Source organism: Ambystoma mexicanum, chromosome 2p (genome assembly GCF_040938575.1).
Source record: "Ambystoma mexicanum isolate Mex_15411 chromosome 2p, UKY_AmexF1_1, whole genome shotgun sequence".
Classification (NCBI taxonomy): Eukaryota; Metazoa; Chordata; class Amphibia; order Caudata; family Ambystomatidae; genus Ambystoma; species Ambystoma mexicanum.
Window position 1 is genome coordinate 1,313,428,356 of NC_090923.1, and position 23,317 is coordinate 1,313,451,672.

The 23,317-nt window shown below is 47.3% G+C and overlaps 1 protein-coding gene across 1 annotated transcript in view; it reads right to left on the reverse strand.

The window, feature by feature from the left end:
- The window catches only part of BAIAP2L1 (BAR/IMD domain containing adaptor protein 2 like 1), a 1,517,181-nt gene that overhangs the window by 133,703 nt on the left and 1,360,161 nt on the right, over positions 1-23,317 (reverse strand). The window lies entirely within an intron of this gene.

The following is a 23,317-nucleotide window of genomic DNA, read 5'->3' on the forward strand; positions in this document are numbered from 1 at the left end:
GAGTGCGTGCAGACTGCAAAGAGTACGCAGGCACTGTCCCTGCAAGGCCGGTCCCACTAGATCCAACACCACAGGTTCACACAACATGGAAGTAAGGGGGATGATAGCCTGAGGCCTGCACCATTAACAGGCAAGGCTGGGGGCGCTGGCTGGGCCTTGCCACTTTCAACCTGGCTGGGTCCTTGCCCTTAAGCTCAGTATCCCTACAGAACTATGGGCGGTAGTCCCCCCCCCTCACCTCCTTGAGCAAGGATCTAAGCGAGGGGGCAGACAAGGTGAACCAGCGCAGCCATCACAACAATTCTGCAGCACCAGGGGCCCCAGGAATCAAACAAAGGTCATTCTTACCAGCGGCCCGGAACCAGGGCACACTCCCCCCTGTACCGAGAATGTGCACCGGAGCCCCTCACACAAGCACGCCACTTCTGCATGGGCAGAGCAATAGACACTGTCCCAGCCACATAGGAAGCAGTGTGACCTGAAGGAGACCCCTGGAGGGGGCACGCTGGACCCCAATAAAGCCAAAACACTGCAGAGCTTCCAAAGAACCGCCACATCCGCTGCAATGGCTCCCAGTCGATATTGGGTGAAGATACAGCAGGCTCAATGAAGGCGGACATACATATTCTTCTCAAGGAAATCCGGTCCATAAAATGTGGTCTCGCTGGAGCCATCATGGAACTAATGGGGAGAGTTGACAAGGTTGAGGGGGGAAATTAGAAGCCATAGAGAACACCAAACTGTCCATGGATCTGATCAAAATACACGCTGAAGGCCGAATGCAAGACCTAGAGCAGAGGGAAAGGGACTTTGCCCTCAAAGTCGACCACCTGGTGAATCTAGAAAGGTGAGCCAACATCAGGATTATGGGCATGAAAGAACCGCAAGCAGAACCTGTGGCTGCCCCTCGAACAACGAGTAGCATCACTCATCAACTGCCTCTCCGATGAACCCCCCCAACCCAGAGATCACCTTTGACATGGTCCATCGGGGTGTCGGACGTCCCGGCGGCCGATCAATACTGGCAAAGTGCCATTACTTCAAGCAGAAAAGGGACATTATACAAGGAGCGAGAGTGAAAGGGGGACATCACCTTCGAGGGGTTGCATATGGAACAAGTTACTTACTCGTTGCTTCTGTTCTCCAGCATTGGTATATTTCAAAGATTCACATGCTGTGAATATTCCCAGTAAAATAGAGTTGTTGTTTAGGGTAATACTGGCCATTGCCTATAGGAAACACTCCATTAGCTCCTCCACCATCTTCAGATTTGGCAAGCGCATGTGAGTGGCAGTAAGAGCCAAACGACGAGCCATGAGGGTTCGGAGGGAGGGTCGCATGTGAATCTATGCAAGATAACAATGCTGGATAACAGGAGTTACAGGTAAGTAACGTGTCCCCTCGCCAGCAATGGATCCACATGCTATGAATAAATTACAAAGCAGTAAAAATAACCTATACACAAGGATGGAGGAGCTCCCATATTAATTACCACAGGAGACTTACCAGCATTATGCAAACAGTTTTTGTAGAACTGCCTGGCCGACTCTAAACTCCTCTGCAGAATCCCTGTCGACGCAGTAGAATCTGGTGAATGTGTGCAGCGATCTCCAGGTGGCTGCCCGGCATATATCTGACGGTGGGATCCTGGAGAGAAATGCATTGGTCGCAGCCACCGCTCTATTGCAATGCGTCCGGGGGTCTGCCCACCTGCTGGGGGCAGAATGAGATGCAATCCATCTAGCAATCAAAGATTTGGAGATGGCCTTGCCGGGCCCCGTAGGTCCAAATGCGACAAACAATTGATCCATTAAACGGAGCGACTTCGTGTGGGCCACGAAGTACTTGAGGGCATGCACCACATCCAGTTTGTGCAGGGTGAGCTCGCCTGGAGATGCAGGAGAGCCAATGAACACTGGCAACACCACCTGCTGGTTAAGGTGGAAGGATGAAGGTACGTTAGGTATAAAATTTGGATTAGTTTGCAATACGGCCTTGTCCTTGTGGAATGTCAAATAAGGCAGTTTTGAAGAAAATGCCTGTATTTCCCCTACTCGTCTCGCCAAAGTAATTGCCACCAAAAACACGGTCTTCCACAGCAGGTGCTTGATGGATGCCTGGTGCATGGGCTGAAAAGGGGGTCTCATAAACCTTGTGATCAGTACGTTGAGATCCCAGGTTGGTGCGGGGCGGCGGACTGGAGGGAATGAACAAAACAGTCCTCAAAGGAATTAAATCACTAGTCGATGAGACCAGAGGGAAGGCCCTCCAGAGGACCGGCAGTATCTGGAGATTGCGGTCAGGCGCACTCCATGGAGGACTGCACCAAATCTGACTGCGCTAGAAACCAGAGATACAGCAGCAGTTCCTCTCACCTGATGGTCTGGGGATGCAGGTGACGGTTCCTGCATCACACCTGAAAACCCTTCCACTTGCTCTTGTAGCATTTCAGAGTGTCCTCCTTGGAAAGCTGTGGGGACCTGGTCCGTCCCTTGCTTGAGGATATAAAACATCAACATTGTGTTGTCTATGTAAATCCAAACCAATTTCCTAGCGAGTAGGATCAGGAAAGACTTCAGTGCCCAGAATATCACCCGTAGCCCCAGCAGGTTGATGTGCTGGGTCTTCTCCCTCTCTCTGACCACGAACCCCTGGTGTGCTGGTCTTGGCAGTGGGCTCCCCAGCCATCCAGGGAAGCATTCATAGTGACAGTGATCTGGTGGTCCGTGAGCCTGAAGGGGGCACCTCAGAGGATGTGTCCTCTCACTGACCACCAGAGCAGGCCCTTCCTGAAGCCTGGAGTCAGTGTAATGCAGTCCAACCCAGGAGCCTGAATCTTGTACCCATTTGGCATCCAAGAATTATTGCACTGGTCTCATGCGCAGTCTGCAGTTGGTGACCAGTGGGATGCATGAAGACAACATTCCCAGCAGAGACTTGTAGCTGCGAACTGTGGTCAACCGGGTCTTGCTGAGGCAGTGCACCTTCTGTAGAAGCGCCGTCACTCTCTTGTCCTAGGGCCTGGCTCCTCATGTTCTAAAGTCTAGCAGGGCCCGAGGTAAAACCCCCTCGAGAGGGGGCCAGCAGCGACTTCGGGAAATTGATGGAGAACCCCAGTTATTGAAGACATTGGATCGTGACAGCAGTGTTGGACTCCGCAAGAGAGTAGGAGGGAGCTCTTATCAACCAGTCATCTAAGTATGGGTAGACATGGACCCCTCTCCGCCGCAGAGGTGAGCCACCGCTGGTGCAAGGCATTTTTGAACACCAGAGGGGCCGATCTGAGCCCGAAGGGAAGAGCCTTGAAGTGATAGTGCACTCCTGCCACCACAAAACGAAGGTAGCACTGGTGTGAAGGGTGAATAGGAACGTGAAAGTATGAGTCTTCGAGGTGGAGGGATGCTAGGAAATCCCCCTGCAACTGGGATAGTACTTGTTACCATGCGAAAAGTCTGTGCCTTTAGAAACATGTTGAGCACCCTTGGGTCTAGTATGGGTCTCCAACCCCCTGGTTTGTTCAGTAAGCCCTTTTTTCTTATTAGGAAGTAGCAGGAATAGACCCCCTTCTACATCTCATTCCTGGCGACCTTTTTTTCACAGTGCCCTTTCGTAATAGAGATTGCACTTCCTAGACCAGAAGGTGCTGCAATCTTTCTGGTTTGCATACCAGAGGAATGTCTTGAGGGCACTTTATGAACTCCAGGGAGTGCCCTGATGGAGGGACAGCACCCATTCGTCGGATGTGACTCGAGCCCATTCACAGATGAAATTTGATAGATGACCCCCCCACTGGGGTGCTGAAGTGGGAGGCTCTGACTCTCAGCCAGTCATGTTTGCTTGCCGCACTGGCCCCTAGGCTGGGAGGAGCCTCAGTGTCACTGGGAACACCTGTAGGACTGGGTTTGCTTCTTGTACTGATCCCCTGGTGAATAAGGGATCTTGTAGGACGAGGATGACTGGTACATACTGTCCCACAAAGTTCTGTTATAATGCCCTTTCCCTGAAAGAAAGGACTGGCGCCTGTCCTGTAATGTGCCTGCCCAGGGAGCGGGCGGTTTCAGTGTCTGTCTTTATGGCCTGCAGGGAGTCATCCACCTTTTCCCTTAAACAAGGCTGTGCCGTTGAAGGGCATGTCTGTAACCCGGGATTGGACATCTGGTCGAAAGTCTGTGGCCTTGAGCCAACCTTGTCGGCATATGACCACTCCAATACCCATCTGGCAATAGCCCAGGTCGGCGATGTCGATGGAGATAGTGATGGCATGGTCAGATGCAATCTCATCCTCATGGAGAATGTCCAGTGCCTCTTGCTTTTTGTCCTCAGGTAAGTATTCCAGCATGGGCACCAACTTGTACCTTAACTCGCAATCATAACGGGCGAGTATGGCCATAGCGTTCGCCGCCTCGATAGTCGTGGCAGCGGTCCTTGATTCTCTTGCTGAAGGCGTCAAGGCCTTTGCCCTCCTTGTCTGGGGGCACTGAGCAGGAGGAAGATGGGCTGGCCAACCTCTTCCTGGCCGCAGCAGAAACAGATTCTGGGGGGGGGGGGGGTTGTGTGCGGAGATGGGCAGTAGCGCTCTCTGGGGCCCTGTATTTTTTGTTGAAACGGTGCAGTTGCAGGGTGCGCCATGGCAACTAGGCCGTCCTCCCAGATGTCCTCCAGTAGTGGTTTTGACATGATGGACTTCCTGCGCTGTTCCCTGCATTGATATAAGACGCTCTCCTTTCGGTGCTAAGCCGAACATCATGGACGCTCTAGACATGAGCGCATGGAAAGCTACTTCGTCAGGGGGGGCGAATCCCTGAGATGGACCTAATCTGCCTCACCATCCGCACTGATGAAATTGATGAACTCATCTTTCTGATCGAAATTAGTGGGAGATGTTCCCTCCTCAGGCTCCGTGTCCGCTCCCCCTCATCTGTCAGTGACTCCGGTACGGACTGGTGCCTTTGCGTCCTGGAGGTTGGGCAAGGAATCTCGTACCCCTCTATGGAGGGTACTGGGGCCTCAGCCAGCATCCACCTTCTGGGTTCAGCAACCAGTGTTCTTACGGGCAGTGTATGCAAGGTTGTCACCAGTGTTGACAAAAGATCCAGTGATACAGTCCTTTGGGGGAGCAGTTGTTGATGCTGGACTGCTTTTGCTGATGGCATGGGGTTCCACTGGGGCAAAGGTTGTAGATGCTGTAAAACCCCCACTGACGGCAGGGGGTTCAAAGGTGGTGGTCTAGTGATGCTTGCCTCACCCCACGGTGGACTCCTCAGTGGCAGTGTCCTAGGGGGAGATGACTGCTGGGACATAACAGCTACCCCCTCTTTTGATTGCGAATGACTTGGTTCTGGAACCACAAGGCCACCTGGTAATAGAGCCACCACCAGATTTTGAAACACAGTTTGTGGACAATCTGGCTGTGCTGCTGTGTTGGTGCAGTATCAGGGCCAATAGCTGTGGTGACAATTGTCTGGTGGGATTTTTGACGGTATGGTCGACGAAGAACTCGTGGTCAATGCACTTGTGGTTGTAGCCATTGAGGTCGACGATGGTCCTGTCATCACGGTCTAGGATGGTCCTGGTGTCGATGGCCTTGTAGATGACGAAGTAGATGGTTTCGTCACTGACTATGTCTTAGGTGGTTCCGTCGCCGATGATGACGACAAGTACACGGTCTTAGCCACCCTTGCCAGCTTTGCCAACGAGGAAGATGCGGTTAATGACTTTGGTGTAGATGACCTGGAGTGCGACGAAGACGACTGTGATAAGGTCGGAGAGGAGTGCTCACCAGACTTGGAGCTGGACCTCGAGGTAGATGCTTCCCTGGGGCAATGGAAAGGGCTTTGGTCCTTTTCCCGCCCCGCCTGTCCATGGGTACCGAGCTTCATGGAGGCCCAGTCCTTGTGGGATGACCTCGAGCCATCGCCTGAGGCTTCCTTCTGCCCTTTCTCACTTACAGCTGGGTCGTCCTGTTATCTGTACCTCCTACTTGAGGGGGTTCACTGGGCTGTCCTGCCCAGCCGTAACGAGGCATGACTCTGCACCAAAGCCAAGTCAGAGGCCTCTCCGGTGTCTTCCAGCCTAGCGACGAGACAGGGTGACAGTCTTTCAGTGTCTTGGACAAGAAAGACTGACAGATCTTGCAGTCCTTTCTGACATGTTGGGGGCAAGGTGGAGGTAATCGAGGCATTCCTCGTGGTGATCCTCCACAAACATTCTTCGGCCCATAATGGGCACACGGCCTGAACAGGCACTTTCTTGTGGATTCCGCCATGAGGTAGGCCCAACTGCGTAGCTGACCTGTCTTCGATGTTTACCGGCGGCAGGAACGCTGGACAGAGGTGCATTGAATCAAAAAAGCTTGTCCGCGGTAGCAGTTGAAAGGCACTGACATTGAGCGTTTATCCTTCGGATCCGTAGTTCTGGATGCCGAAGGCTTAGTCACTTATAGCGTAGTCCTAGAGGCCGATGGATTGGGTACCGGAACGGATAGCTCCAACGGGCGCAGCTGGAGAGGCTTCTAGAGGGCAATTTTCTTCCCTTGTGAGTCACGGAGCTCAAAAGTCCAGTCAGCGCAGAAAGCTTTGACTTCTTGACAAGTGTGGGGTCAGGGGCCCGAGCACCGCTTTTGTTGCCGAGGCCTGCTGGCCAGGGGTGGAAGCCGCGCCGACAGCCACCTGTTGTCGAAACAAACGTGTCAAGCATTTCTTTTTTAAACAAATCCCACTCTTTCTGAGTGGTCGGTCCCTTAGAGGGCTTACCTTGCTCCGAGGAAGAATTGATTCCTGCCTATGGTGGCATCGCTTCTTCCATGAGGAAGAGGATGCGGATGAGGAACGGCTTCTTCAGTGGGACCTTTTTTCATTTTCTTGTGGTGCCGGCCCTCGTTGTGAGTTGTGGGTTCCTCAGCTTCAGCCTCAGACGTCCTGACACGAGAAACCGTGCCAGAGACTTTGGGAATGGTTGGCCCATGTTAGGCAGAAACCTGTGCAGTTCCCTTAGGGACCACTGCAAAAAGTTTAAGACCACAGGAGTAAGCAGTAAACCCAATTGGTAGCAGTCTGCACCACCCAGATTTACCTGGTAGCTGTGGCTGAGCAGTCAGACTTCTCTCAAGAAGAGTTAGGCAGTATATAGAGAATACACCATAGGGCTAAAAACACAGTAGCACAAGCAAACACTGACCAGAGCTTTGGTATAAAAGTATATAATTATTTATTTAAAAACACACTTGTAAAAATACACTGGCACTAATATGTCAAGCAAGTTCAAACACAGTCACTATAAGTATATACACCTCCCTAGTTAATTATTCGACAAGTCTAGGTTAAGACACCACTTATTTAGCAACAGAGGTGAGCGCGTAACCGTAGATGGCACTCCAATAATTTGTTTAAAAAGGGAGAGAAAAGGCAGAATAGGAAAATAGTACAGTACCAACACTTTTAAGAAACCACAGCAAGTCAAGAAAGGCAGGGTCTACTGTATAGCAAAAAGTTCATAGGCCAGGCCCACTCTTGGAGAGAGCAAGGCGGAATGTGCCCAAGTGGAAATGCACTCAAAGTCTTTGCAGAAAAGTCAAGAGAGGTTGGATCAGTTCAGAAAGGAAAAGTAAGCAGGTCTGAGGTCACCCGAGGATAGAGAGAAAAGGATTTACTGGACACCTTGGACAATCTGTTGCAAGGGAGACCAGGCGGGACACAGTACCTGAAATGGTGAGAAAGCTCCAGCGGGGGCAGTTGCCCCTGGCAGCAGGGGCAAGTCTGGGCTTCGTCCAGGGGAAGAGAAGATCTCCACGTGGAGGAAAGCTGGAGGTCGTTGCACTGCCAGGGAAGAAACCAGCCGCGGCGTTTCCCGGTTAAAAGGTACGACCCTTTTATTCGCTGTAGTGGTGAAGCGTGGCTATCCGCCCGCCGGGGTGCTTGGCACGGGCGATTCGACCACGAGACGATCAGGAAGGCGAAAAAAGGCGAACTGGTTGGTCCCACCAGTTCAAAGGGAAGAAGACTCTCCTGGAAGAAGATCTCCTCTGTCGTCGGGGAAGTGGTGAGTTCGTACAGCAGGGCTCCACCGGTGGTGTCGTCGTTGTAGATGGCTCAGCTTCTCCCCTCTTCGGATTCTTTAGGTCCTGTGGCGACTTTTGAAGTTCCGACCCCCAAAGCCCTGCTTTTATGCAGCAAAACCCCCATTCATCAGCCTAGCTGTCACTCAAACATGCTAAGTGGTGAGCCGGGCGGCTCACCACTGGGCCAATCACACAAGAGTGCGACTTGAGTTGCCAAGGCAACTCAGTTCAGGGTGCCTAATCCCCCTCCCACACATCCTGTTGACCCCACACAGAGTGGCACCATTTGGAGGGCTTCTGTGGAGAAGCCCGCCAAAAAGTGGAACAAAGGGCTCGACTTGGGTTAGAGTTTCAGAGGCAAGCACAAACGCCATTTTAAAACCGAGTTCTGGCAAAAAGACCCAACCGGGGAATAAATATTAAATAAATAACCCAGCGGTGTCTTTAACATTGCACCAAAAAGTGGTGCGTTTAAAATGAATGGGAAAATCCCATAGGAAATATTCTGGTGGAATATTCTGCGTGGTATCCCCTGCCACCAGCCAGAAACTCGACAAGGGGGGACTGGACAGTGCCCCTTGGAAAACAGACCCAGGGGCAATCGAATTACCCCTACCAGTACTTCCACAATATGATGGTTTGTACTGGTTCTGTTCACAATTTGAGACTAGTAAAGCCAATGGTGACTTTACATGCCCTGGGAGACAGTAGTCAGTCCCAGGGTATGGGGTCTATGTTTGGGGGTCACTATGACACCCCTGTGTTACTGCACTGAGGGTGCTGTGTAACACACATACCAAAAACACATGAAGCCCTATGGAGTAAAAGACCCCATAGCCCATAAAACACATTACATAGTCAAAGGACATGCTCAAATCATGCCTAAGAGTGGAGGAAAAAGACTCTGACTCTTAGCAGGAGAAAAAAATAAACCCCCAAAATCCAGCAAAGCTGCTGGGGGACTCACTAGGTTTGGGAAATTAGCCTTAACAGAGAATTCTCCCTAACAGCCCAGGGCCAGCTTACTGGCTCTGTCTCGCAGGGTTACATCTTGGCGCACAATGCGCACGCCTCTGTGTCGTGAGTGGAACCCAAACACCATAAACAGACGTCGTGTGGGTCAGTCACCGACATTTTGGCCTTGCAATCGGAGCACCGCTTGAAACCAGAGATCTGGTGCGAAGACACTGTTGAGGTAAATAGAAAAAAGGTTAGTGAATACGTTGAGTTAAACGCAAGTAGATTCCCGATGCAGCATGTGAGCGTGTAGAAAAATGAACTGAGGCATGGGGCGTAGTGATGTGGTATATGTATTGTGCCTGATGTAAAATCCGGAACAGACCATCGACCACCACGCAAGACGGATCAACGGTCGAATTGAGGTCCACTACGCCCCTGTGGAAAAATATTCTGAGCAGCAAAGCTGGACAAGGAATATCTATGAAGATGAGGAATCAGTGGGAGAAAAGCAATCCATTGAACACAATTTACTTGATTTATAAGCGCCTCCCAAATTCACAATAAATAAATACACTTACGGGGTGACCTGAACCAAATAACTGACCCCCTCACTGACTGGTTGTCATAGGACTGGTTGTCATAGATGGGGTGCGGTTCCCCCATCAGCCCTGGGAGGCAAACCACTACAAACCCTCTTGGTAGGACGCTCCCTGATCAATTCCTGGAGAAGGTTGCACCCTCACACACTGGAATTCACGTTTTTTCTCCCTGCAACACCTGATAGCAACTACAATTGACTATATATTGATAGCTGCTTCACTAGAACACACAATGATCGAGGGTACCACACAGATAATTGGCTGGTCGGACCACGACATGTGCAGACCATCACTTGAGATTGGTCCCTGCGTCACTCTTGACAAGTACTGGATGTGCAATGACAACCTGCTTAGGGACCAGGTCTTTCGGAAAGCCTTTAATAAGGAGGTGGGAGAATTATTTTAGGTCAATGTTGTGAACGACACACGCTCCACATCATTTGGGAAGCAGCCAAAACCACCTTTTGTGGCTTACTGATTTCAGAGGGGCTGGCTAAAAAACAAGAGAGAATGTTGCTGGAGACCAAATAGAAACAAACGATCATATGCAAAGAGAAGGCGCTTCATGAAACAGGGTGATACAGAAGAGGAAATTGCAGAGATGAGGAGGCTTCGAGGGGATCTGGGGGATAAATTGAGAGGCAAGGTTGTCACTCAATTAAGATACATTAGACAAAAGTATTATGAAAAAGGAGACAAAGCCCATACCATCTTGGTGGCGCGCCTTAGTTGTCAAAGAGCAGAGCGAGCAGTTACATAGAATAAGGGACGAAGGGAAAACACACTGCCACCCTGAAAACGTTGCGTGACTCTTCGGGGAGTTCTATGCCTTGTTATACACCTCAGAGGTGTAAGGAAGGCATGGCATCAAACAGTAAGACAGACAGAAGTGATCACAGTTCAAGGGTGTTTATTGAACTTCAATTGGGTTTGGCTACGACCATCAAATAATAACGCAGTCCTAGTCGAGTCTGTCAAAATAAAAGGGCCTGTACTAATAAACCTATTGCCAATCCTCACTTCTAAATACAAATAGTGTGGGAAACAATGTTATGCAAAGGAAAAGGGTACAATAAATGATATGTTAGGTTTCTCAAACTGTTGGCTTGCCTTCCCCACGTTTTCAGCACGGGACAAGGCGGCACACTCTAGCTTAGCGCAGTCTCTGGTTTGTCTAGCACGAGCATGCAGTTCAAAACTTCCACATCAGTGCCTTCTGTGCCAAAGTCTATTTGCCATTCAAAGTCTCTTATTTCAGAGGTCCTGATGCAACAAGACAAAACATTAAAGTTCCTTTCTTCTTACGATTTTCACTTATACAACTTCTCGGGTGATTTACTGTTCAGCCCGGGTCCCCTCCGCCAGGCTCAGACCCACTTTAACACAAAACATTCAATTGGTCTCCCTCTGCCGGGCTCGGACCAAATTCATGTACTTCTCCAAACATTCTCTACTTCATCAAAATCAAAGACTTTCGTCTGTGCGGTGGATTTTGCAGGACAACTTCGATTCACATTTATTCATTCTTTTTCAATTGGTCTCCCTCTGCTCTGCTCAGACCAAATGTATCAACTTTTTTCACTTATCAGCTTGATACCTTACGGAGACCTTCGATTGAGCACCCACGCGGTGCCGGACCACCATGTCAAAGGTATTGCAGCTTGCTTTAAAGTTCAATTACTCATCAGCATTGCGTCCGGTATCACACGCGTTTTAACAATGTTCGTTCCAGCGCTCGCCATACAATGTTGCTGCTTACAACCTTGGTTTTAACACAGACCGCTCTTGTATCTGTCTCCCCAACTTACTGGCTCGGTTGATTTCAATAAAGCTGCTTTTTTCTTGGAGCCAAGGACGGTACCACAGTGATTCTCCACGCTTGATTATTGACGCAGGAGGGCCCCGGATTTCTCCGACACAATGCAGGATTCTTCAGCTTGGTTTCCTGGTCCTGCGCTTTCTATTCTCGAGGTCTCTGGAAAGTAATTGTCGAAAAGGTCAAGGGAATTTCCCTCCTTGTGATCCCCTGCGGTTTTGCGATCTTTCCTCTTTTGCTCAGCTAGCATTTCAAAACTGCTGTTTCCTTGTATGCTTTGCCTTGCTCAGAGGGTGCTCTCGTGCTCCGCCTTTTATCCATGTGGGGAAGTATAATAGATCATCCTTGAGGACAGCGCTTCCCTTTAACGTCCCATTACTCCTGGGGAAATCCTTAAAGCAATCGCCAACTTGAAATCGAGCTCAAACCGAACGGCCCCCTGCTGGCCCAGTTTCCGGCGACGCTCTTAAACGGGATTATTGTGCTTCCCAAGGAGGGCAGGGACAGGCTAGATTGCGGATTGTATAGGCCCATATCACTCATTAACATAGAAGCCAAGATCTACGACAGTATCCTGGCAGAAAGATTGAACCCTGTCCTCCCAAAGCTCATCCATAATGACCAGGTGGGATTCATAATGGGTAGGCAAGGCACAGACAACATGCGCAAAACCATGGATATACTAGCAGGGATTTCAGAGGAGGCAATCAACCCCAGCTTGCTTTCTGTCGACCCTGAGAAAGAGTTTGATAGGGTCGAGTGGCAGTTCATAGAGTTAGCCCTGAGAAGGACCGGCTTAGGCCCAGGTGGCTTGCCGGGGCATTGGCATTATACCAGAACACCCGGGCAAACGTAATAGTAAACTGAGTGGCATCCAAACTCGCCAGGGCCACCAGTTATACCCCCTGATTTTCGCCCTAATGCTGGTGACTTTAGCGGCATCCGCACACACAAATGAAAGCATACAGTGCATGCGAGTCGGGACAAAGAAGAATAAGCTCACCCTGTATGCAGACAATATCTTGGCGTACAGTAATCAACCGAAAACCCACTTTTCTCGAAGCACTGACAGAATATTGCTCAAAGTACGGTTTTAAAATCAACTTTGTGAAGACCATTGCGCTACCAGTAACGAGCCCATCTACCCACCCGATAGAAGCTTTGGCCAAACATGGCATACAGATTAGCACCACCAAAATAACCTTACGCCAGCAAATTCCGATATGTACGAGGCCAACTACCCCCCTCTGTGGGACACCATCAAACAGGACCTGCAGAAATGGTTGGGAGGGTCATTGTCCTGGGCGGCCTGCTTCTCCAAAATCAAAATGAATATACTACCAGACTGTTGTTCTTGTTCCAGGCCCAGACCTTTATCTTGGTGGCATCCTTTCATTAGGAACTCGAACAGGCTTTTGAACTGGGACAGCCGGCTCCGCCCTTTAAGACAAGGTAGCAATACTATGAGATGAATGGGGATCCAGAAGATACTCAAACATCAATAATCAAAATGACACAGGAAGTTGGAAAAAGTTGATTTTTTTAATATCAATTATCTAAAACATGGAGTATAACGGACATCAGACTTACACAGCACGGTCTCAATCATTTTCATAAAAAACATACTTATAGTAAAAACCCGTCATTGATGACGTTGACCTATGTTTTGCTAACGTCATCCTACGTGACAAACTACAAAAACGTATTGGAGAAAGTGATAGGATTAGAGGGAACATATAGGTATACGTTCCATACTAGTTTAAGAAAGTGATAGGCTCCTTAACATCTTTCCTTGTTCCGGCTCTGCTATAACACGTAGTGGAATCATCCATTCTTTACTTGCTCCTATATATTTATACATTGGTGCATACTGCAATCTATTCACTATAAAGCTAGCATGAAGAATACGTAGTCTGCTTGCATTTCCTTGGATATCTACAGGTGTAAAATAACTTCATATCTTCATCGTTTCTGTAGCATAAGCCTCTTCATCTTGAGGCCAAGATGTCACTTACCTTTGACACTTTCTGGATGCCTTACAGAATATCTTCATTCTCTTGTCTTTGCATCTCTTCTATGTACATCAGTCTGGCTTTGTGTGACATCACCAATCTGCTCTTCCATTCATTTGTTTTGCTTCTTCTCGGATTTCATTCAAATGACCATTATACTGTCTCGTATGTAGGTATGGCTTTCTCAACAGGAACCTTGGTATCTATTTTCACTGGTACTGCATGTGTCTCACACTCTGGTTCCCAACATATAGGCAATATGGGCGAGATGGTTGAGGTGGGGGTACTTGACTCCTCCTCTACACTCCCCCCACTGGGTGATTCAATGACCACTCTCCCCTCATCCTTCACATCTAGACATCATTTTCTGAAGAAATGTTTCTTTGGGACCCATATCTTTATGACTCCTTTCAGGCATCCAGATAATTTCACGTGCTCATCCTTGTTCCACGTCATGAGCTTGCACTGCCCACCTGGACTGCAATAGATCCATCTTCCCAGATACTTCTTATGGTTCTTCGGATACAGGAACTTCGATCCCTCAGGTGCATGAATGCTGGCCTTCACAAAATCTCTGATTTCTTCATCTGTCAGCTCTCTGGCCTTCCATCCTGAATCAACACCGATCATGATCTTCATCCCTATGGCTTTCTTTGCAGTTTTCTTGCATTGTGAGATTATTATCCTAATCACACAGAATCCAAGCAACATCAGCACTATCAGTGCTCCAAGAAACTTAAACATATCTGCCATCCATTGTGGAACCCATGAACAGAGCGATCCAAACCAGCTATCAGCAGCAATGTCTTCCACTTTGTCTATCATGTGGAGGTGTAGCTTCGTCAGCATCTCTAGGGCCTCTGTTAAGGTACCATTCTCGTCATCATGAGAAGGTATGAATGTGCAACATGATTCTCCGATTTTTGCACAAACACCTCGATTCATATCTGTGATCATGTCCAGGACATATCTGTTCTGAAGAGTCATCAGTCATTTGGCTTTCAGCTCTTTTCTGATAGCATTGAATGCCTTTATGGTAGTGTTGATCATCTGCAACAACTCCCATCTGGAAATCTGCAGCCCTTTGGTATTTGCGCCAACCTGGATCCTTGGCATTAAGATAATTGTGAATATCGACAAAGTCTTGTTCAACAGTCTCTGTTCATATGGGATGGAATGAAAAGCTATCGATTTGGCTGAGAAATAGTTCTCTCTCCTCATTTGACTTATTAGCTTTACAGATCTCTTCTTCCGCAGGTGAGCATCTGCTTTGGGAAAGCTGTCAATGTTCAGGTCACTTTTAGGAATCACCAATGCTGGAACATGGATGTTTACTAAGGAACATCGTCCTCGCCAGTCCTTGGGTAGCTTCATATAAGCTCTGGATCCACACACCAAGTAGTGGTCCATGATCACTGCTGTCCCAATGTTCATTCCTTGTACATCAAAGATTCAACCAGAGTTCTGGTTTTCTCTGACTTTTCGTGTGCCATTTTTTCTGAAGCACAGTTTTGCACTTTCCAAAGGCACTATCTGCAAAGGTCCTCCTTTATCTTCGACCCATGTCAGCAACTTAGCAGGTTTCGGCCATAGAGGCTTGCATCCATACTGTACTATGTCAATGGTTGGCTGATAGAAACCAATGACTACCCAGCCTCTGAAGATGACCACTCCATCTTCCCATCCATCCGGTGAAAGCACTGATCCCCAAATCTGCATCTGGCCTCTGTTTTCCCATCTACTAATTCCTTCTGCAAATTTTCTTCGACTCTCCAGTCTTCTGTTTACCTCCCATCTGATTCCAGCTCCTTTCACTCCAGGTTTTTCATACCTGATCATGTGATTCTTAGTATGCATTCTCAGTCTTGTCTTTGTGTCTTGAACATAACCATCTTCCTCTGGATCTGTCTATTCAGTTGAGCATTTGAGATAAGCTGTTTGGCCCATGAACTGACCTCTTGTACGGCAGAGTGCTGTGTGTGATAGACAATGTGCTGTCTGGATGTCTATTTCGATAGCTATGAAGATTTTAGACTTCCCCATTTTATAAGGCAGGAGAGCACATACAAAGCATTCCTCCTCCGAAGTTCTCCTTCCCAGTTCTTTATATGCTGATACCATGTGTTATTCCCCAAGTGTGCTGTATTGTCCAGGTAATAATTTTACTCATCATCCTCCCTAGCACTTCTCTTAGGTCTCATTCATTTCTTAGGAGCCTCTATAATCATCTCATGGAGTAGGTCAGGATAATTCCTCCTTAATGGACCAGTCATAGGAACATTTGTCAGTGGACTTTGTGTTTTTACGTGTGCTACCTGTGTAGGAGAAAGCACCAGAAGTCTCATCTTATCCTGAAACATTATCTTAATAGCAGAGTATGATGGCCACAGAGAGTCCCGTGACCTCCCCCCAAAAGAAAGCCTTGGTTTATCTATCACAGGACTAGGTGCCCTTGAATGTACCTCTAGAGGGGGACAATTACAAAAGGTCTAATCTGTCTATTAGTTGCCACATCTGTACCCTCCTTCTGTATAGGAAGATACTCAGGATTCCTTGCTCTATTTGGATCCAAATAGTAAGCAGTACGCTGTAAGAGAAGTATCACTATAAACAAAATGCATGTATAAATGACATATGGATACGCCCACTTCTTACAACAATAGCTTCTTGCACATCGTAGAGGTCTCTCGTTGACTGCCATGACATTATTACCATTGATGCTGCCCATTTTTAATCTTTTTTAAGGACGGAAAAATCTACTTTTATTTGGGCAGCATCATGACATATTCTGGAAGCTGTTGAATCTGCTCCATAAGTTCCTCGATCAGCTGGCTGATTGCTGGATGATTAACAGAGTTCCTAATGTAGACAGAGGAATCGTCTTCTTTTGTCAGATGAGATGTGGATGCTCCTTCAGTAGAAATAAAAGACTTCAGACAGTAGACTTTGGATCTCTTCCCTCTAAAGTCTCATTCAGGATGTCCTCAGTGTTCTCTCAGAATATATGTTGACTTGTTCAATGATATCACTTAATATTTCATTAAGGGTCACTGTATTCCTTGAGTCCCTCAAGAAAGTGCGAAAATCAGTTTGTCTTCCAACAAGATGAGGGCATTCCTCAATTAAGTAATAAAAGACAATGCCAACCAGTATATGCGCATTATCATCAGAAAGGGGCATTTGTATTTTCCCCACTCTAAGGAAGCTGGAGAACTTGCTCTATTATGGCTGCGAGCTATCTCCTCACGATTGGACCAGACTTAGGATCTTGCAGGAAATTGCGAACGTCCAAAGTTCTCCCCACCAACGAAGGGCAAGAACGAAGAAGGTAGATATTAACAGCAAGGATGATGTGATGAACGTTGTCATTGGGCACCACCATGGGCACCTCCGAAAAGAAACTCAGTGAGAAAGGTATCAGGCAACTGTTACCTCTTCGAGTCGTCAAAAAGGAAATCCAGATCTGGCATTCTTTCCTTCCTGATCAACACTTAAACATGTCTCAGTCCAATGTCAACAAGCTCCTGCGGCTCAAGAACAAACCACTTTCTATCATTCCTTTTTTGCAGCTCAAAGGAATGTCCCTAAACAAGCCACAGTCCATAGTACTCTTTTTCTGTCTTACTGGACAGTCTCTGCGTCCTTCCTTGTCATGGACCTAGTCTGCACATGCTGAGGTTCTTCCCTGATGCTTGCTTCCAACTGGGGTGCGGGTGAAGGGGGTTCACCGGCGTAGATCTTTACGTCTCTGGGAAATATCCACACACGTCTTCCTAGCACCTTCACTGCTGATGGTGTTACGTCCTCCACGACAAATGGGCCGTTAAAGCACGGCTCGTGCCATTTACACGTAAAGTTCCTGATAAAGATCTGATCACTGGGAAAAAGTTTGGGAAGACGTCATTCTTCAGATCCGGTTGTTGTATCATCTCCATCTGTGTTCTGAGCCCCATACCGTTTCCGTTTCAGCTGATCTGAAATGACAGATAATTGTAGTCATACATGTTAAGTACGCACGTAACACCTTTCCTAACAATTCTGCTGTTGTCTGGGCATCATTTCTAGTTCTAGATTGAGGTCTGAGGGGTGTCCTCATCCGCCTCTCTCTCACCATTTCATGGGGCGTAAGATGGTGGTCAGAACCTGGCTGATTTCTCAACACATACACCGCCAGTGGGTAGGCAATGCAACCATCCTTTCTTCAAGGTAAGCTTCAATTTAGCTATTCTTTCTTTAAGCAGCCCGTTGAGTCTCTCACAGACCCCATTTGCTTGCAGGTTATAAGCCGATGAAAACTTGTGCTTTATACTAAGCAACAAGCTTATCTGTTCTAAGACTTCATTAACAAAATGAGGGCCATTATCGGATCTCAATACTTCACATATTCCCCATCTAGGAAACACTTTGTGTACTATAAATTTAGCTGCGCAGGTAGAATCTGGGTGTGTACATAGACCAGCTTCAATCAACCTTGAAAGGGGACATACTACTACAATCATATATCTGTATCCATTACAGGCTTGCAGCATGTCGGCAGTCGATATGTAAATGCTGAAAAGGACCATTGGGTCTCGGGATAACTCCTCTAACTGTATGTAGTGTATGCCCGGCAGTAAACCTTTGACATACGATGCAGTTTACTACATAAAATGCAATGTGTTCTACCAAATTCGGCACCAACCAATCCTCCACAATTGCTGCATCAAGGCTCTCTCTAATGACATGCGCAGGGTAGTGTAGCTGGTCTAACGCCACCTTTAATAAGGCTACAGGCATCACTGGTTTACCAGTGCCGTTTTGGCACCACAGTGCCTCGGAAGGGTTTAAAGAACAACCCCTCCGTGTCCACAGGTCTTTCTCATCCTGAGGCGCTTACCCTTGAATTTCCATTAACTGAGTCTTAGACAAGTTCTTATAACTATCAGGCACACTCATCATCACCACCATACTTTCATTCACATCAGGCGTTTCAAACTTCATGATATTTTCTGAACATGCAACACTTTTCAATTCCTCGTCTGCAGCTTGATTTCCATGTGAGATAAAGTCTGCCCTTTTAGTGTGAGCTGCACAATTAACGACTGCGATGGCTACTGGGAGTTGTAGTGTTTTAATGAGTCAGTCCAATAAGGCGGTGTCTTGCACTGGAGTGTGTCCACTCGGAGGTAGCCCCTCCTTTTCCAACGTGCTAGCCCTGCGTGTATGGTCGACGTCACATAGGCGGAGTCACTGTACACTTTTACTTCCTGGTCAGCCCGATTCTTGAGTGCGACAATCAATGCAACTAATTCTGCAGCCTGTGCCGAAAAGTGAGACGGTAGATGTGCACTTATCAATACTTCAAACTCTCAATTAGTTGTGTGCTTCACCACAGCGGCACCTGTACATCTTTGTCCATCATTTTGATCGATTCTTGAAGAACCATCAATAAAAAAAGAATCTCCCCAGCTGCTAAAGCATTTTCTTTTACCCTCAGGATCTCGTCATAGAATTCCTCATAGTTCAAGCAATCATGTGCATGCTTGTCCTCTGCCAGTGGTTCTGCTACAAACATGGCAGGGTTCACTATTCTGCATCAAACTATTTTAATCGCTGGATTTGATATAACCACCTCGTAGGCAGAAGCCCTGAAAAGTGAATGTACCTTTCGGTTTTTCCAAAATAGCAACTAAAGCAAGTTCAACAAATAACGTCATTGAACATCCCATTACTATGCTGGCAGCTTTCTCTATGGCGAATGCGGCGGCTGCCACAGATTGTTCGCAAGGAAAGGGACGCCTCATTAATGGGTCCGAAATCCCACGGTAATATGCAAGGGGCTTGTATCCCAACGTGGATCTCTGCGTGAGTACTGCTGTCATGACAGTGCCATTTGTATGTGAAAAAAAACTCAGCATAATTGGGAATCCTTAAAACTGGAGCTCTGCAAATTGCCTTTTTAAACTCATCAAACCCTTCTTCCATTTCCTCAGTCCAGACAATTTTTTCCTGGGTTGCCTGTGCTTTTTTCAGAGCCTGCAACAAGGGCCTTATTTATGAACTGTGATCAAAGACCCATGCTCTCACATAATTGCATAATCCCAAACATTTTTTCATGTGCTTTGTGTGTGGCTTCGCTGTTTTCAAAATACTTTCAGCTCTCTCTGGAGTAACCTTCTTTCCTTCATGCGAAAATAACTGACCTCTCTACAACACTTCCTCTTGACAATACTGCAATTTCTCCTTGTCTATTTTATATCCTTTCTCTGCAAAAATAATCACCAGTTGAACTGAATTGCATCTCCACTCTTTGTCTGAGGTGCTACAGACCAATAGGTCATCTACGTACTGCAACACAACACTTTCCAAATCGATATTGCTTAAGTCCATCTGCAGGATTCTATTGAAAACCGATGGAGACTCTCAGTACCCCTGTGACAATCTCATGCTCTTCTTTTGTCTGAAAGTAAATGACGTCAGATCTTGAGAATCCTTATGCGATGGGATTAAGAAAAACACATTTTTCAAGTCAATCACAGTGAAATATCGTGCCTTGACAGGTATTCTACATAAGATCGTCGCAGCATTAGGAACTAGAGGGAACTCGGCCTCTACAATCTGGTTAATCGGGCGTAAATCCTGAATTTTCACAGGGTACACTGACGTATTACATGGTGACTCTGACGTCACTAAGATACCTTGTTCCATTATGGCGGATATCGTCTTGAAAATACCTTTGTCTGCCTCTGGAGACATGGGATACTGTCGTGCTTGAGGTAAAATTGCTCCTGGTTTCAATTGAATCTTAACATCTCCAGCCCCTTTCAATAGGTCTACATTATAAGGGCCTGTTGTCCATAATGCAACTGCCACTTTTGCCATGTCTTCATCAAAAAACTCGGGACACTTCTGTGCTAACATCATTTTCTGAGGAACCTCACGTTTAATTGCTCGTACCTAATAAGTAATACTCATCTCAAATACTACTTTGTCATCTGATGGATGGTCTCTAAATATGTCCTCGTCAGTGACTTCAGTCAATCTATATTCTTCCACAATGGCAATCACTGTGCAACATCGTCTGCCTTCACAATCAGTTCCATCAAGCAAAGCCATTTCTCCTCGCACTACGGCTTCGTGTAATTCTAAGGGAAAGACTCGTCCTCCCTCCTCATCCATAAGTATCCTTGGTCTAAATAAAAGTTCATCAGGTATTCTCAGTTTTACCCACTAAAGCTGGTGGCCATGTTAACAGAATGCGTACCCCATAGTGAAAAAAATATGGTTCTAATGGTACTCCTTGTATGGCCATTTGTCCAGTAAATGCCACAATAAATTCACTCAGTTAAATAATGCATTCCTGGTGTTGAACACACTATGCCTTCATCAGTGAACAAAATCGTCATGTTCAACTTTGTCATTAAATCTTGGCCTAGTATATTGACAGGTGTCAGTCTTGAATATGGAACAGACCTGTCACATTCTCCGATAGAGACTGGAAATTCTTCAGTAAAAAGAACTCTACTTGTAGCTCCTGTGAAACCTTGAGTATTCATGGCATTCCCAGATAATGTAAATTTCCCCTCCCGTATACACGAGCGTGTTGCAACTGCATCTGCTAAAAACAAAAAAGATGTGCTTCCTATATTGATGTCAACCCCTGGTTCCTCTTGAGGATTGGGCGTCACTGATAGTATCGAACACATCAAGTCTCTGTCACGACCCTCGTCCAAAACCCCCTCTGGCAAACCCATTGTCCAGGTGGAGTCAGGACTCGGGCCTCTAGAGCCTGGCATCCTCTTCAAAAGCCTTCATGGGGGCAGTCCTGGCGCCTGTGGCGCCAGGCTCATACATCATGAAAAACAATGTGCTTGGGAACTACTTTATTGTATTGTCAGCCAACATGGAGGCATCCACATAGCTTGGTTCCTAAGAACCAAGCTATGCAATCTAGTGTTTTGGGTGTGGTAGCCTAGGGTCTACTTTACCTAGACTATTTTGTTGGGGCTATTTAAACCACACCCGAGCAAGACAACACGCTTCACATTACTTTGCAGCTTGCAAAGTGACGCTCACCGTGTCCAGCTATTCCCTCGAACCTCGGAGAAGCAGAACCTGCAAGGAGACAAAAGGAACATCATTAGCAGCAGCATCTTACCTGCAGTTTTCATCTTTAAACACTTGCAGCTACTGAGATCAGCTTCCTTGAATCTGCACGCCTCCAGGACAGAACGACCTGAAAGAGGAAGATGGAGGCAAAATTAAAGAAAGCAGTAGAGACATTTACAAATTACGAACTGCTCAAAAGGCTTACCTGGCTGGTCGCCTCTCGGCTGGCACCACTCCGGACATTCCACTCGCGCTGAAGAACACTGCGACCTATAACGAAGGAAAACACAGGTTAGCAAAGGCAAGACTTCTCAGCGCTGTGCATAGCGCTTACTTACCGCATCATAGCGCTCTTAATGCGCCATCATTTTCCAGCGGGGCTCAACCAAGCCAGTTCGCCGCGCTGAAGCTCTGCATACCTAAGGGAGAAAAAAAGAGACATTTTAAACAAAGAAAGGCATGCAGGATAGCAGCAAAACTAAATAACAGCAACAAGACCTACCTGAACAATATCAAACGGGCCGGCGTCAGTGAAGTAACTGGACCGCACTCGCCCATGAAAGACAACGCGCCCCTGCAAAGGAGGCAGGACGGAGAGCACGCCTAATTCTACCACAAGGTGAGGAGATGGTGCCAGAGGGACTGAAATCATATGGGGGTGGAGGGAGGATACTTCCCCCCCCACCCCCCAGTCAGTCAGTCTTGAACACAGTCCTCCTTCATTTTCAGGCAGAACCTTCCCCGCATACCACATCAGGGCAAAGCTGAGAAGCATACCAGCGAGTAACCCGGCTGGGTGACGTCCCTGTGGATACCAGGTGAGCGTAACAGTCTCCCAGTGAGCTGTCCTATTGTGGATACATTCTCATCCCTGTACCTGTGACAGGATTCCCTCGATCGATAGTGACACCCCCTATCCTGGGAGTCATTAACTGTTCTGTGCTTGTGCCTTGCTGTATCTGCATGGGTGAATGTTGTGACTGCCCTTGCAGCAGATTCGTTGTTGGCTGTGTTTGTAAATCTTGCTGTACTCTCGGCGTTTGTGTTTGCTGCACTGTCTGATTTTGAGCAAACCCATCTCCATTCTGTTGAGTGTACGCAAACTGGTAAGTGGTCCCCCCTCGTGAGGATTGCCCATTTTGCATGAACCCTTGACATCTACACATGCATGCAAAACGGCATGTCTAACATACAGGAAGTCTCCTAATTTGCCCTTCCTGCATGCCTTGACTATCATTCTGTGTGTTTTGAAACCCACCTTGGTTATTCTGGAAATTTCCCTGATTATTCTGGAAGCCTCTGCCTCTGAAGTTTCCCCTACCTCATGGTATTAACCCATTACCTTGATCATACTGCCTTTGGTTATTCACCTGTGGCATGCCTGCTGCTTGCTGCAAACCTGGCCCTTCTCCACTAGTCAACATCGCCCCTTCAATGGTGTATTTTGACAATTTCTTCTGCACTCATTTTGCCTCTTCACCTTTCCTAGCATCATCTTTCTTTTGATTCTTCTCTTGCAATAATCTGCAGTAATGGGGAATGGTCAGCTACATTTCTGACCATGTTTTTGCTTCCATGCCCACCAATTATTTGAGCTGATTTTGTACTGGCTCTGGCAACCCTTGACATAATATATGGTAGAACACGGGTGTAGATTTTCCCCAAGGCTCACGAGTCTCCAAGCTCCATTTATCCTGAAAATTCTGAATGTAAACATTCATCTCCTTCCTGCATCTTTTTTGTCATTATGGAACTTTGCAGACTGCTGCCCTACAGTTGTTGAATG